The sequence below is a fragment of the Schistocerca piceifrons genome, chromosome 3 (genome assembly GCF_021461385.2).
Source record: "Schistocerca piceifrons isolate TAMUIC-IGC-003096 chromosome 3, iqSchPice1.1, whole genome shotgun sequence".
Classification (NCBI taxonomy): domain Eukaryota; kingdom Metazoa; phylum Arthropoda; class Insecta; order Orthoptera; family Acrididae; genus Schistocerca; species Schistocerca piceifrons.
The window spans coordinates 251698646-251715629 of record NC_060140.1 but is presented as its reverse complement, the minus strand read 5'-3'; positions in this window follow the sequence as shown (position 1 = coordinate 251715629).

Here is a 16984-nt window from a genome sequence, read left to right as displayed (position 1 = left end):
AGTCACGGAAAGTTGTAGTTAAATTTAACCAAGGGATTTCAACGGCAATGATACTTTCCATATTTCGCTAACAAGGGGTGTCTTTGACGTGCAGATTCGCGCAATTAAGTGTTCAAATTCCACAAACCGTAATATACTGTTGCTGGGTAAAGTTGACGGACGACAAATGGACCATATCTGATTTCCCGCATGTTACTGAAATGCATGCCATTACTTCAGTTTCGATATGGAAGCTATAATTTACATAAAGCTACTAATAAATATGGTTGAATTATTTATGGGTCCAAAACACTCATAAAAGGCTCTGAAGTTTTGAAATTTGCACAGCAGTGCGTATGTGGCGCCAAGGGATTGTGGCTTAAAGTAACACACAGAATGAGCCTTGTTCTCGACCAGTCTTCAACTACCAGCTCGATACTGCTAATTTATTACACAAAACAGAAGTTAAATTTCCAAATGAAAATTTAACACCGTCTAACGGAAGTTCTCACCGATTTATTTCGTTGCTTATTCATTTACATATTGTTGATATCAGGTCTCGGACAAGCTCAGGCATTCAGTTTTGCAAAATATTCCTTCTACCCCCCCCCCCCCCCCCCCCCCACCCTCCTTTGCTTCAGTCCACCGTCCTTTTTACGAATAACTATCGTTAATATACTTATATTTACTTTCCATGTCCTTTATATTAAGAGACGTATTTTCGATTTCACTTCGTTGGTGGTGGTCCGTAGCTGTTTGTCTGCTATATTCTGCTGTTTTGTTTCCATTACCGATCCTGTAACTAATACCACATTCTAATATACACATCACAGCACTCATGTTAATTGTTGTTATACGATGCAACAGCTAGCAGCGTTCCTAGCTGTCAGCAAGCTACAGTTACGGGTTATATATCGGATAAGTGAGAATATTTTCGTCTGTATCGATTTGTAACATAGTATTTGCATACGTAAAAACCGACAATAAATAATAAATGATACCACATTTGATTTTCTTTATTGGTCTAAGGACCCTGGGAGGAATAGAAAGGTACATAACAGGACAGATTATTTACGATTCTCTTTTAACCTACGGATATTTATTGAAGAATGTCGTCTTCTTAGAACAACAAGAAACGGATAGTAAACAGAGGAAGGCCTAACCTTTTGCTGTAAGACCTCGTATACCTACTCAACAGTATGAAGTTTTGTTCACTGGCTGATAGGGGGGCGAGAGGTTCTAGGCGGTTCAGTCCCGAACCGCGTGACTGCTACCGTCGCAGGTTCGAATCCTGACTCGGGCATGGATGTGTGTGATGTCCTTAGGTTAGTTAGGTTTAAGTAGTTCTAAGTTCTATGGGACTGATGACCTCAGATGTTAAGTCCCATAGTGCTCAGAGCCATTTTTTTTCTTCACTGCACTCCCAATCAAATCAGTGAATATGCAACGTAGGAAACGTTAATGGAATGCAGTACCCACATTACTTAACGTACCGAATAAGCCACCGCAACTGTAGCTGAAAGGCAAACCACATACACGTGATAATAAATCGTAAAAGCAAGAAAAGTCTTTCCCAGCACACAGGAAACCTATTCCACTTTTCTTGTTACATCTAAGCAACAAACGGCAACAATCTTCAACATATTCGCTTTCGAAGCAAAAGTAGTTACATTCACAAAAAACATTCGTGTATTGGAAAGTCGAAAAACATGTAATAATGTTCGAATCATTATTAGATTCCGTACAAAAATAGTTACCTGTCGAGGGAAGTACCTGTCATAATAAGAGCAGACAACAATAGAACAATAACTATACGTGTTTCTCATGCATGGAATATTTTTTATATTCTCTTGATTTCAGTGGTGTAAGCTGCAGTTACACCCATATTCTAATGCATTTCTTCGTGAATAAGTTGTAGCTTATGGCACTGAATCAATGAAATTCAGCTGTTTTCACATTTATTTCAAGATCATTCATGTCTCTATCGATAATTCGCTAATGCTTGGAACTCAATAAAAGAATGACTTTTTGTTAATGAAACCAAAAAATAATTAAAAACGAAAGTTAATCTTACGGCTACTTTCTCGGCGCTTTTGGCGCTAGTGTTGTTTCAACTTTCAGACGGTAAAGATTTTCACAGCCGTGAGCGTTGCGACTGTACATGTTGTATATATTTATTCCGTAGGTTTCAGTTATTCTTTCTTTTGCATTGATATTACAGTTACAGTAACGTAATGTACATATGTCTGATTTAATTCAAATATTGAGCGACAAGGTTGAGCCATTCAGTAACCAACCTTTCGGGGCCACAGATACCTCACATCAGACATCTCAGAACCTATCCCAGAATAGCCTCTAAACGTTTGCTCGTTCATTTCATCCTCACCAGCACTGTGTAGGTATGTTGCTGCTTTCAGGAAGAATGTAGAACCTATGGTTCATATTCACAAAAGTAAATGACAATTGGGGGTTACGCATCTGTTGGAGTACGACATCCTGGTAACTGATAACATTATAGTTCTTAAAATGAAAGGTGTTTACACAGTGGAGCTGTTAATTAACGCTTTGTGAACTAAGACTGCATCTGCGACTATAAAGAGAAATCGTTTAAATAAACATGCGCCCATCCTCTCTCGAAAACTGACAGCAGCATTGTGACAATCTGGAAGCGTAACAATGCATTAAGGTGTGGTATAGAACGTACAATGCAGAAACTTATAATAATGCTAGAGCAGTGATTGATCTGACAGCTCTTGGCAGAATCAAAGTTAATGAAGCTTCCGTAGATGCAGGAAAACTCTTCCAGTCTGTTAAAAATCGGAAAGTCGCTGCATATGGTGGTTCTGTTTGTAAACCAATTTAATATTGGAAAAATAATGCAGAAACCTCCACTGACTCTCAGCGTCATATCATTCTACCCCTTGACGAATTAACACAGAATAAGTGTCCTGGTTTGCTTTGCATCGTAAAATATTCATTAAATATGATACGCTAACGTCCTTTTGTCTGTCACGTAGAGAGGACAAATTCTACCTGTCTGCCGGCCGCGGCGGTCTCGCGGTTCTAGGCGCGCAGTCCGGAACCGCGTGACTGCTACGGTCGCAGATTCGAATCCTGCCTCGGGCATGGATGTGTGTGATGTCCTTAGGTTAGTTAGGTTTAAGTAGTTCTAAGTTCTAGGGGACTGATGACCACAGCTGTTAAGTCCCATAGTGCTCAGAGCCATTTGAACTACCTGTCTTTTGCACTTGAACGTTAATTTTGTTTTTAACCAAACATGTTTCATCTGCTGAACCAGAAATTTTTTACCTACTCACATTAGGCATCACTACTGACTTTTATGTTTCATATTCTTTTCGTGTGTGCATTGGTTGCTGTTTAGGCGCTAGATGAACGAACACAGGAAAAGGTCAGGAGACATAGAAAACAACTGATGGTGACCAATATGCGTATCTGAAACATATCTCCTTAAAAACAAACATTCAGCTGCAGAAAACGATTAATATTTGTTCCTTTCTACATAACAAATATTATTGAAGTAGTAACTAATGAAGAACGACTGCGACTGTTAAGAACACTGACGCATATAGCGAAACAACCATATCGTTCCACGCGCAATAATATATCGACGCTCGTGGCTTACTTAATGATTGTCCATTACAGATTTGGGAAACAAGCTTGCTGACACGTCATTTATGCTGTCTAGTGACTCAGTGTTGTGAAAGAGATAGCATACATTACTGTGGCTGCTATCCCACCAAGGTAACAGTAAATCGTTCGCAGCTACTTCGCAAACTATCCAATTGCAAAGCTATAAGGAATAACATACTGCAACAGATGTAAGTTCAACATTCAAATTCAGGTCGTAACCGTATGCAAACTAATGATAACAATTTTATTAACGTAGGTGCAAGTCGTGGTTCTACTGCAGAGGAGTAGCCAGTGTCTGTCATCGAGGTTGACCCTCTTCCTCTACTGTGTTACATACCTCGATGTCGTTTCTTAAACAACTCCTGTCTGTCATCGTCATCAACAAACGAAATTCGATGATCAACAACACGCTCACCTATCAGTCACTTACGCTAAACACTTGACACACAACACTCAAATTTGGCGAAAGAAAGGTGACAATGTATAAGAGGAAAGAGAATATTTTCAATTATGCGGCTCAGCTAGACTCTCATATACGCGCTCTCTCTCTCTCTCGCAGCGAAAAATAATTCATGACTTTGTTTTTACTGTGCAGTGCTGGCTACTTTACTGTGAAGCAATGCGCAGTTTTATTGCACTTGTGAACAACTGAACTAGATATACCAGCTGTCTTGGCACCTTATCGCCACTGTGAAAGGAGTAATTTGGGGCGTCACGTCGGTGAGATGCTGGCCTGATAGGCGTGCGCAGGACGGGTAGAAGCCGCTTTATCATCAGATTTGGTCTCGGACGGATAGTGAGTGATCGTCACATGGGGCGCTCCATCTCCGTAGTCGTGCCAGCGAGTCAGGCTCGTAGCGTCGGCTTCTCGTCTGGGTAGTAGTCGTCACTGCCGGAGCCAACTGCCATGGGGAACAACATATTGAAACTGATGTCGCCGTTTACTGTCATTTACGAGTGTCACTTTTTAAGTTTTTAGGAAAAGCATGACACAAAAAAAAAAACTGTGGTACTAATCGTTTCTCAAAATATTTATCTTTAAAATAAATATACTTTTAAACAAGTGGTTCTGGAAATAGATGTGATCCACATCCGCAATTCTGTCCTTCATTAAATGTTCAAGGAATCGTTTTAAGGAAAGCCAGTTTCTGTCGTGTCTCAGTGTTTATAACGTTATATCCCCTGAAGCATGTGTCATAAAATGATATAGCTTTCTAATTCTGCTGATAGATCGAGTGATATGTGAGAAAACTGTCAGATTTTTATTTTTTAATTTTTTTTTTCGGAGGCCTATACCAGCGCCAAAAAGTTTCAAAAAGGTTTGAAAGTGTGTGTAAAGTTTGTTGGATGTCACAAAATGCTTTCAGTCTCAAATACTGGGTGCATATGATCTGCGTCAATTGTGCGCCTTGAATCATGCTGCCACAAGACATAAACAGTTTGTATCTTTAATACCTGAATTATTGTGTCAAACCTCCAGCATTAGATTAGACCTCTTAGTGAGTAATTTTGACAGGAATTTAAATTTTTTAATTCGGCCAACAATTACTTGAAGCACTGAAAATTAGGTTTTTGTTGCCCCTGGAGACCTTAGATTGGCAACCTGCAATCGGTTGACATGATTTAGCCGTTTAGTAATGCAGATTTTTGCATTTCTAATGTTGGTACCTGAGAACATGATTTCAGAAGAATTTATCAGCTTCTGGAGGTGATGAAAATGGCTCTTAGCTCATTTTTTATTCGACACAACGGAACAAAAAGGCTGTAAATCAGATGATTACGAGCACTGAGACATTACCAGAACAGAATAATATGTGACCCTCGAAGCTCTAACATTTGCCGAAAACCGCGTTTCGATGTGTATAACCATTCACGAAAGAAAAAGGGTGTTATGTCTTACATGACTCACGCTATATATATGTACTGACGTGAAAAAACACGCAACACCAAAAATTAATCAGTGTAGAGTAATGAAATTTCTGGAATACATTTGTCTAGGTAACATATTTAAGTGTTTAGCATAGCAAGATCACAGATTAATGTAAGCCCGAGATAGGCCATTGCATGTGTGACATGCCCTATATTAGTAACCGGTGTAACCGCCGGAATGTTGAATGCAAGCGTGCAAACGTGCATTTATTGTGTTGTACAGGTGCCGGGTGTCAGTTTGTGGGATGGAGTTCCGTGCCTCTTGCACTTGGTCGGCCAATACAGGGACGGTTAATGCTATTCGTGGATGACCCTGGAGTTGTCGTCCGACGATGTTCCATATGTTCTCGATTCGAGACAGATCTGGTGATCGAGCAGGCCAAGGCAACATTTCGACATTCTGCAGAGCATGTTGCGATACAACAGCGGCAAGTGGGCGAGTGTTATCCTGTCGGAAAACACTCCCCGGAATTCTGTTCATGAATGGCAGCACGACCGGTCGAATCACCAGAGTGACTTACAGTTTTGTTGTCAGGTTGTGAGAGGTAACCACAAGAGTGCTCCTGCTGTCATACGAAACCGCACCCCAGACCATAACTCCAGATGTAGGTCCAGTGTGTCCAGCATGCAGACAGGCTGGTAGCAGGTCTTCAACTGGCTTGTTTGTAACCAACCCACGGCCATCACTAACAACGAGGCATAACCAGCTCTCATCAGAAAACACAGCAGACTTCCACCCATCTCTCCAATGAACTCTCGCCTGATACCATTGAAGTAATAAATGGCAGTGGTTTGGTGTCCTTGGAATGCACGCTGCAGTTCGTCCGCCTCGGAGCTGTCCTTGAAGTAACCAGTTTGTCTCAGTTCGTTGTGTCACTGTGGTGCCAACTGGTACTCATATTGCTGCTGCAGACGCAGTGCGATGCGCTTGAATCATACGCCAAACACTTTAGTCTTCCTTGTCGGTAGCGCCACGTGACTATTCCCACCCCGGTCTTCTTGCGACTGTACAATCTCGTGACCGCTGCTGCCACCAATCTAGTACAGTGTCTACATTCCTGTCAGGTCTTTCTGCACTGTCATAGAAAGAACTTACAGATTCTCGTAGGCCTGTTACACGACCTCTTTCAAATTCAGTGACGTGTTGATAATGGCATCTTTGTCGCCTTAAAGGCATTATTGACTAACATGAACTCACCACAACCAGTGTATTCGAAGCTAACCTGACTTGAGCCACTCTTCCGCGACTGGCGAAAAATCTGAATAGATATCATCTGTCAGATGTAGAAACACGCCCCCATTTCTATGCACAACTCATTCTTTCCGTCAGTGTGTATGTATAAGAGCTCGACGGTCCTTGTCCTTGAGTACATGGCGTCAGCCTGGTCTTTGTGTAGCTGTGTTTGTTCCTTCGTGTTTCCACTTCATTGTCACATCACCAACAATCAACCTGGGGAGCTTTAGAACGGTATGGCGGTACAAAGGAAGAAAGGCAGACATGGTGAGAATAAAGGAATGTTCATCAAGATTAGAGTGGTGTGAGGGGTTTGGAATGGACATCTGCGGTGTAAGTAGGCTGTTTATGTGTTTTTATGTTGGCAGCACTATGTAGCGCTTTGCATTAATAAATCTGACAGTGCTGTGGGCACTCTGTAAGAGACTCTGTGGCTGGTCGGACTCACAGTTGGAACTTAACAGTCAGCGGTGATGGAACTTGGAGGTGAACAGCCAGCAGTGATGGAAGCTGGGAGTGAGTGGTCAGCAGCGATGGAGGTTAGAGGTTTATAATTAGCAGTGTTGGAGGTTTGCAGTATTAGCACGAGCGGACGGTCTGAATGTGTATCCGTCACGGAGATTTATTACTGCTGATTATATAATTTTTTTGAACTGATTGTCACTTAATGAAGGTAAAATTACGTAAATACATTGTTTGCTCTGCAACAAAATCTTTCCTTTGTTAACCACATGCCTATTAGTAGTTAGAGCCTTCAGTAGTTAGAATCTTTTATTTAGCTGGATGTGTTGGCCCTTGCTGTATTGCAGTAGTTCGTGTAATGAGGATTTTTGTGAGGTAAGTGACATGAAATGTAGGATTTCTTATAGTTCAGGGCCATTCTTTTGTATTAATAATTTGAAGTCAGGTTATCAATTTTAAAGCAGTCATATCGCGTTATCCTTGAATATTGTGGGTAATAAATAAATAGGAGTTTGAGTTGTGTTTGTTAGGGCAAATTCTGTAGGTTAGTGTTGAAATGATAAAATAGTAAAGAGTCAGTAGGTTCAGTATAGTCAATTTCACTCAGCAATATAAGCAGAAGTTTTAAATAAAGAAGTTTCACCTCTGCCAGCTATGCAGATGAAGTAAAAACAATTTTAATAATTAAGTTTCAGCAGTACCTGTGCGATCAAACTGCTTGGGTCATCGGTCCCTAGGCTTACACACTACTTAATCTAACTTACACTAACTTACGCTAAGGGCAACACACACACCCATGCCCAAGGGAGGACTCGAACCTCCGGCGGGGGGAGCCGCGTGAACCGTGGTAAGGCGCCCTAGACCACGCGGCTACTCCGCGCAGCTAATGTGAGAAATAGTGTGGTTAGATGTGAATTGAACTGAATCGAATGTGACAGTGTTAGCCTGTTTCCAAATCAAAACTCATTCTCCGCATTAATTTCTCTTCTGCTTTTCCTCCTCCGTGTTACAACGAATGATATGTGGGAAATGCATGACATGCGAGAGATGTTGTTGGGTTCTGCTGCTTGAACGTAGATGGTTCAAATGGCTCTGAGCACTATGGGACTTAATATCTGTGGTCATCAGTCCCCTAGAACTTAGAACTACTTAAACCTAACTAACCTAAGGACATCACACACATCCATGCCCGAGGCAGGAGTCGAACCTGTGACCGTAGCGGTCACGCGGTTCCAGACTGAAGCGCCTAGAACCGCACGGCCACACCGGCCGGCTTGAAGGTACAACACTGAAATTCTGTAATACTCGACGAACGTGAAAGCTGCTATAGATGTAACTGTCCGAGAGCAGATGTAGTGTTCAGGTCGCCACTTAGCTTTTCTTGAAGTGACGCTGTAAAATAACTGGCGAGATTGCTAAGGCTCTCGATTCTACTAACTCTGATAAGTTCCAAGTTTGGGATACCAACAGCTTTTTTTATTCACAACGTACGAAGCAGATAAAATTAAAAGCTGCAAATAAGGTATTATGCATGTATGTACCCACAAAATCACATGTTTCATGGTTCATATTACAATTCGTTACAATGCTATTACGAGCACATTAAACCTTGTAGGAAATATCTTCACAAAATGGTACACGCTGTTACTCTTTTAATTCTCTGCTTTGCACGCCGAGTCGCGATATTTGAATACAATGTTACACAGCCCACATCTGAAATCTCAGTTGTGCGGCTTGTAACGTGAACCACACCGTTGATCCCCTCTCTCCAGACGCACTAGACAATCCGAATCACTTCGCTTCGTAGCGCAATTTTGGCGGGAGACGAATATACATGAAGCGCTTCGTCTGAATATCGTTATTCTGATATTTAAAAAAATTGTTTTAAAAATAAGTAACCGAGCGAGGTGGCGCAGTGGTTAGCACACTGGACTCGTATTCGGGAGGACGACGGTTCACACCGAGGTCCGGTCGCCCAGGTGTAGGTTTTCAGTGATTTCCCTAAATAGCTTCAAATTCCGGGATGGTTCCTTTGAAAGGGCACTGCCAATTTCCTTACCCATCCTTTCCTAATCCGATGGGATCGATGACCTCGCTGTTTGGTCCCCTCCCCCAGATTAGCCAACCAATCATTTCACTCCAAAGATCATATCTTTACCCATACATACAGACTTCACACTAAAAATAAGATCTGAAATACGTAGACGCAGTATCGCGATGCCTATGTTGTTAAGACGACCGATGCAATGTCCCTTCGGACATCGTCCTTCTTAACAACACAGGCACTGCAACATGGTATTTATCCGCCGACACCAGACAGCGAGTTTCAATTAAAATGTCCTCCCCTGTACAGAGATTACATAATGTGTTTACGGCTATAGGTCGTGTCGCAGGAACGAAGACAAGTGGAAAATTGGGTCTGACCGTGAGTTATGCACGGACAGGCATGGCGGGCGAGTAAGGCGACCGCTCGCGTAAAGTGGAAAATCCGGGCTCGAGTCCCGGTCGGGCACAAATTTTCACTGTCATCACCCCCTTACACAGCTGATGGTTGTTCGTATTCGCAATACAATTCATGAAATTAGTAGATTAAAACTTGCTACTGAGAGTGTATTCAGCATGATAGGAAATTAAATCTGAATCAGAGTTTATAAAATATTAATAAATGTGTATTATAAATATGGCGTGCTGGATCCTGTTGTGGCAACCAACCAGATTATTCGCCGATTAAACTGGTGCAATTTGTTACTACATTGTTAGTCATTGTACCATATGTTGACTGTCTCTCACACCATTCCTTAGGCCATGGGAGTACGACGGTTCAATCCCGCGTCCGGCCATCCTCATTTAGGTTTTCCATGATTTCCCAAAATCGCTCCAGGCAAATGCCGGGATGGTTCCTTTGAAAGGGCACGGCCGACTTCCTTCCCCGTCCTTCCCTAATCCGATGAGGCCGATGACCTCGCTGTTTGGTCTCTTCCCTCAAACAACCCAACAATTAGCTCATGCCTCATCTACTGCAATCTCAGCAACAATGCAGCGTGAATCTTAGAATGGAAACTTATGTCTCCAAAGCCAGGAACTGCACAATAGTTGCCGGCCGCGGTGGCCGAGCGGTTCTAGCCGCTTCAGTCCGGAACCGCGCAACTGCTACGGTCGCAGGTTCGAATCCTGCCTCGGGCATGGATGTGTGTCATGTCCTTAGGTTAGTTAGGTTTAACTAGTTCTAAGTTCAAGGGGACTGATGAACTCAGATGTTAAGTCCCATAGTGCTCAGAGCTATTTTTGCACAATAGTTGAAATATCCCTGAGCTCTCGTGACCAACCCACTCTGTTGTTGCTGCTTCTATAATGATAATTCTGCGCCAATTTTTCTACGTGCCTGTCCGCCTATCGTGAAATCTAGCGGTCAATTTGACATTTCATAGGGGTGTCCGGCTACTTCTGATGAGATGGTGTATGCATGCCTTGGAACTACGTAGACCAATCTCAGTGAGTTGTGAAAAACTTAGGCTCTCTGACGCTCCCGGTTCCTCGGGGAATCCACATCGTTAAGCGACGTTGGCGTCATGAGAATATAAGGCTGATGGGGGAGGCGGGGGAGGAGGAGAGATGCTACGACTGAGGTGTCTCTGATACAGTTGTTTATGATAGTGTTTCTACAGCAACGGGTACTCTCCACATCCCGGAACCGATAATAAAGTGAATTCCAACCTTTGGGGCATGAGGTGCGCAATACAGCAGTGTTGCCAACTGCAGGAATTGGTGGGGGCAGCAAATAGCACAATAGCAAGTACAATGAGAGCGAGAAAATGAGAAGTATGTCTGGTGTGGTACATAGAGAGAGAGAGAGAGAGAGAGAGAGACCAATCGTCACCTGCCGCGTTTAGCTACCTGCTTTTACATCTCCCACGCAGACAGTTTGGCTGGAGTTGGTAACAGCTGGAGCGACTATTGGGAGAGCGGGGAGAGGTGGGAGAGGGGAAATGCCGAGGTGGGGGCGGAGCGACGGCAGAGACGGTATCAGGCCGTGACAAGCGGCTGACGAGGCGCGCCTCGAATTACATTCTGATGGCGGTGTCGCAGGGCTGCCAACACATGCTGGCGATAAGGCTGACAGCGAGTCGTGCGGCGATACTGGCTCCCAGCTCTGTCTTCCTGTGAGGGGGAAATAAAAAAAGGCGGGCGCGCAACTGCGGTGATGCCACCCAAAGGCAACGCTGCGGGCTTTTCTATCTGTGCCACGCGGCGTTCTCGGCGCCTGCGAGAGAGGAAAGAGAGAGGAAAATGAAAACCGATCATTTAAGGGAGAGGAAATGCACGCCACTGTTCGGCTGCACGAACGAAAGTTGTGAGCATATCATCTCAGTAAGACGTGTTCCCAAACACAGCACATCAGAAAAGAAGTCGTCAAGAAATTACTTCTGTGCATGCGAATCACCTTCTGATATGTGAAATGTGTCATTTGGTTTTCAGGAACGATCTATTTTCTTCATAGATATATGGTTACATCCAGAACTAATTTTCACTGTGCAACGTATTGTGCGTTGATTTGTAACTTCCTCTGGGTATTTTTCCTGGCCTTTATTCCGTATCTTCGCCGGCTCGGCATGTTTATTATTGGATTTGGCAATGTTAGTGGTAGAGGCTGGTCGTATGCCATGCCCAGTACGACAGTACTTACGACAATAGGCGTAGGTGTTGTAGTGAGGCAAATATTGTACAGACGTCAAGTAATACTGGATCTACATGGCTATCTTGATACATGGCTTTCAGGATTTAATGTGAGGCAAAAGGAGTTGGTTTTGACATGATCGATATTCTTGGAATCCGTGCTACTTGGTATGTGGGAAGTAATTAAGTTCTAGACTACACTGTATTTATGCACATATTAATCTTAACATATGTTGCAATTTCTCTCTCTCGCTCTCTCTGTCTGACTGTCTGTCTCTCTCTCTCTCTCTCTCTCTCTCACACACACACACACACACACACACACACACACACAAACATACACACGCACATCATAGTGTAAAACATAGCCTAATATTTGTTACAGTCATTTGAGAAACGAGGGCTATTAGGAAAGTAAGGTCCAGTCGGTCACGAAATGGAAACCACTGTAAAAATAAAAAATGTTGTACTTGCAACAGTTAGCTACACCTTCCACTACTTCTCTACATAGTCGCCGCTTTGACTAAGATATTTGTCGTAGCCTAGTACCAACTTTCTGGTACCCCCGTAATAGCAAGCAGCCAGCTGCCTCTGCTTTTCGCGAATTCTCTAGGCTGGTCTGTGACAAAATGTTGTCTCCATAGCCAACGGTTTATGTGAGCAGAGATAACACTCAAGGGGAGGCAATTACGGGGTGTATTCTGGATGATCAAACACTTCCAATCGCAGATGCATCAGGAGCATCTTAATTGCCTCTGCAGAATGCGACCGAAAATTGTCATGAAGAAGGAAACGCATGATAGTTATGGCATGTGAGCTGCTTGATACCAGGCAAAATCTCTCCCCAGGCCCCCATACTTGGCGGGAGACACTGTTTATCTGTTTCTTTGGCGCTTCAATGTATTTTTCGCTGTAAAAGTCTATATTCTAATTCTGTAAGTGAAAACTGTTAACGCACGCCATTTGTAAACTTTCAATATGAGGCACACCAGCAACATTTAAGGTTACCAAAACACTCTGGACCAATTTAACTCTTCAAACTTTCCCTACTCAAAAGTGGATTTATAAGGTCACAGATGTCTTATAACAAGTGTAGAGGATCCTGTGTGACACGAACACATCTTACGTCACATAAACGTTTTAAGGTATCGAAATAACGTTACAAGCTCGTTTATTTAACTGAAAAAGGGACAAATATTTTCATGGCTGCGTAATTTGCCACTTACTGTGCACAAGTAGCATCTACATCTACATCCATACTCCGCAAGCCACCTGACGGTGTGTGGCGGAGGGTACCCTGAGTACCTCTATCAGTTCTCCCTTCTATTCCAGTCTCGTATTGTTCGTGGAAAGAAGGACTGTCGGTATGCTTCTTTGTGGGCTCTAATCTCTATGATTTTATCCTCATGGTCCCTTCGCGAGATATACGTAGGAGGGTGCAATATACTGCTCGACTCTTCGGTGAAGGTATGTTCTCGAAACTTTAACAAAAGTCCGTACCGAGCTACTGTGCCTCTCTCCTGCAGAGTCTTCCACTGGAGTTTATCTATCATCTCCGTAACGCTTTCGCGATTACTAAATGATCCTGTAACGAAGCGCGCTGCTCTCCGTTGGATCTTCTCTATCTCTTCTATCAACCCTATCTGGTACGGATCCCACACTGCTGAGCAGTATTCAAGCAGTGGGCGAACAAGCGTTCTGTAACCTACTTCCTTTGTTTTCGGATTGCATTTCCTTAGGATTCTTCCAAAGAATCTCAGTCTGGCATCTACTTTACCGACGATCAACTTTATGTGATCTTTCCGTTTTAAATCACTCCTAATTTGTACTCCCAGAAAATTTATGGAATTAACTGCTTCCAGTTGCTGACCTGATATTTTGTAGCTAAATGATAAGGGATCTATCTTTCTATGTATTCGCAGTACATTACACTTGTGTACAGTGAGATTCAATTGCCATTCCCTGCACCATGCGTCAATCCGCTGCAGATCCTCCTGCGTTTCAGTACAATTTTCCATTGTTACATCCTCTCGATACACCACAGTATCATCTGCAAAAAGCCCCAGTGAACTTCCGACGTCATCCACCAGGTCATTTATGTATATTGTGAATAACAACGGTCCTATGACACTCCCCTGCGGCACACCTGAAATCATCCTTACTTCGGAAGACTTCTCTCCGTTGAGAATGACATGCTGCGTTCTGTTATCTAGGAACTCCTCAATCCAATCACACAATTGGTCTGATAGTCCATATGCTCTTACTTTGTTCATTAAACGACTGTGGGGAACTGTATCGAACGCCTTGCGGAAGTCAAGAAACACGGCATCTACCTGTGAACCCGTGTCTATGGCCCTCTGAGTCTCGTGGACGAACAGCGCGAGCTGGGTTTCACACGACCGTCTTTTTCGAAATCCATGCTGATTCCTACAGAGTAGATTTCTAGTCTCCAGAAAAGTCATCATACTCGAACATAATACGTGTTCCAAAATTCTACAACTGATCGACGTTAGGGATATAGGTCTATAGTTCTGCACATCTGTTCGACGTCCCTTCTTGAAAACGGGGATGACCTGTGCCCTTTTCCAATCCTTTGGAACGCTACGCTCTTCTAGAGACCTACGGGCGTGAACAATGGAGGTAATGACGTATTCCACATTGGTGTGCAAAACGTGATGACGAAAGTAACTTTGGGATGATCTGTCACCGCCAAGAGCATAGCACGATAATCTTCTCCGGTACACAGAAAGACTGTTACAGTACTGTACAGTACAGTACAGAAGGTAAGTGAAAAAAATACGAAATGAGACGAACGGAAATGACAACTTCATTGAAAAACAATAATTAGATAGAAGTCGCATTGTTTCATGATATTCCCCAGGCCACTACAAAAGCCAGGACATTGGTCTTTTCTATGCTGGCTACAAGGTTGGTAAAGAGTACCTGTGTTAAGGCGTTCCACCCCTCTACCCGCGTGATTATCGTTACAAGCTCGTTTACTTAACTGAAAAAGGACAACTATTTTCATGGTTGTATAATTTGTCACTTTCTGTGCAAAAGCAGCGTTTAGGCGTGGGCAATGGAGGCCTGAGGTATTCCACATTGGTGTGCAAAACTTGTGGACGAAAGTAACTCTGGAATGATATGTCACTGCCACGGGTGGATACTAGTTGGTGCATGTGGACTTGCTACAACATGTCTCCAAAACACTTTCTACACGTGCCCGATGGGACTGATGTTGGGAGAACAGGCAAGCCAGCCCACTCGCCGAATATCTTCTCGTTCCCAGAGCTCCTCCACCTGTGCTGCTTGATACTGTCGGACGTTCGCATCCATAAAAAAAAATAAAGGCAATACCGAATGCATCCCTGAAAAGACGCATGGGGGTGAAGGTTCACAGTGTCACAATAACGAATGACCGGTCTGTGTGCCGTGTTCACAGATCTCGAGGCCAGTGAGCATATGTAACATTATGTTTCCTCACACCATAACACCTGGACTACAAGACGATCATTGCCGATAATTTTCCTCTATGTATTACATGTTTCCTGCTCTCGTCATCACAAGGTAAGTCCACAGTTCTCAAACATGGTAGATCTGGTGGAACAGATGTTTTGGTGCGTGTAATGCATCCCTTAAAAAGTAAAGAGAGGAAGGAAATATATTGCTAATTCTTGTATTTAATTCTTCCGAAAGTTAAATGTTCGGAAGTGGGATACAACACAGTAATCGCAGCAGCAGTATAATAAAGAAAGAATTTTGATTAAACCGTAACATCCCGCATGGCCACAATAAGACTTCTGCGTTACCCGTTTTCTTCGTGTTCAGGTGCAGAATAGTTGGTGGGGAGTAGAATAACTTGGTAACGACCTCCATGACGTTATGATGTATAATGTAACACAACAATGTGCATGAAGCCACAAAAAAGCAGCATATAACCGCTCGCTAATGGCGGGCAGTCGACGCGTTTCCAAACCAGTCGCTTTCCAACATTATTAAAAAACTGAGACATACACAAATTCTGAAGACATCATTAACAGAAGAAATTCTAGAGGATGACTATGAAATAAAACTACAAATGAATTTTAATGCTGAAAGGAGTCTATTGGGGTACACTTATATGTGGCACCCGAATATTGTGATAATACTAATGCAAACTAAAATGAAACTATTATACTGTAAACGATGTATGTCTCTGATGGGCTCTGTAAAGGATGAATGTATTTTGCAGTGACTGTAGTTCTTTGTTGGTATTGGGAGTTACAATGTCCAATCAGTTCGTACAAAGTTCTGCTAACAATAACATAGAGTAAGCACACCACTTGCAGTTAGAACACAGTAAACCATAACTCCAGTTTTGTATGCATTCCGAGGTCAGCTAGTCATGAAAGTATTCCAATAATCTTTAAAGAACGTTACAATATTATCATTATTATTCGTTAACTTACAAATAACAAAGAAATGCGTCCTTACATGAAGTAGGACGGAAGAAGAAAATCGAGAGAGGGAGGTTATATGGGTCTCAATTATTTTCTAAGTTGCAGAATGACATTACAGCAACGATTTTAAACAGAGATACAAGGCACTGGGTCTTGGACTAATCAAGACAGATTGCTTTAACACGATGCTCTCGCGAGTCAGTGTTATTGTGGCCCTGTACTCCTACCCCATGTGCCTCTTTTCACACCTGTGTTCGGCTCTGACTTCATTTTCATAAATTAGATCGCGCGGACGCATCAAACAGCGCAAGTGGAAGATGCCCATTGAATGAAATGATATTCGGCGAATGGGGGCCCGCCCGTTCCTCCCACCGATGACGTGTTGGATTATTGGGGAGACGTACTGCAGCAAGTCCACAGGCACTAACGGCCATCATCCAGCAGCTGCTAGCGCGCTGGCGGAGGAATGGAACAATTGACCGCCTTACCACCCTCGTGGACAACATGAGAACACATTGCAGAGAATGTATTCCCATTAGGGTGATCACATGCTCTATTACAGTGAAGAGCCAAAGGAACTCCTACAACTGCCTAATATTGTGCAGGGTCCCCGCAG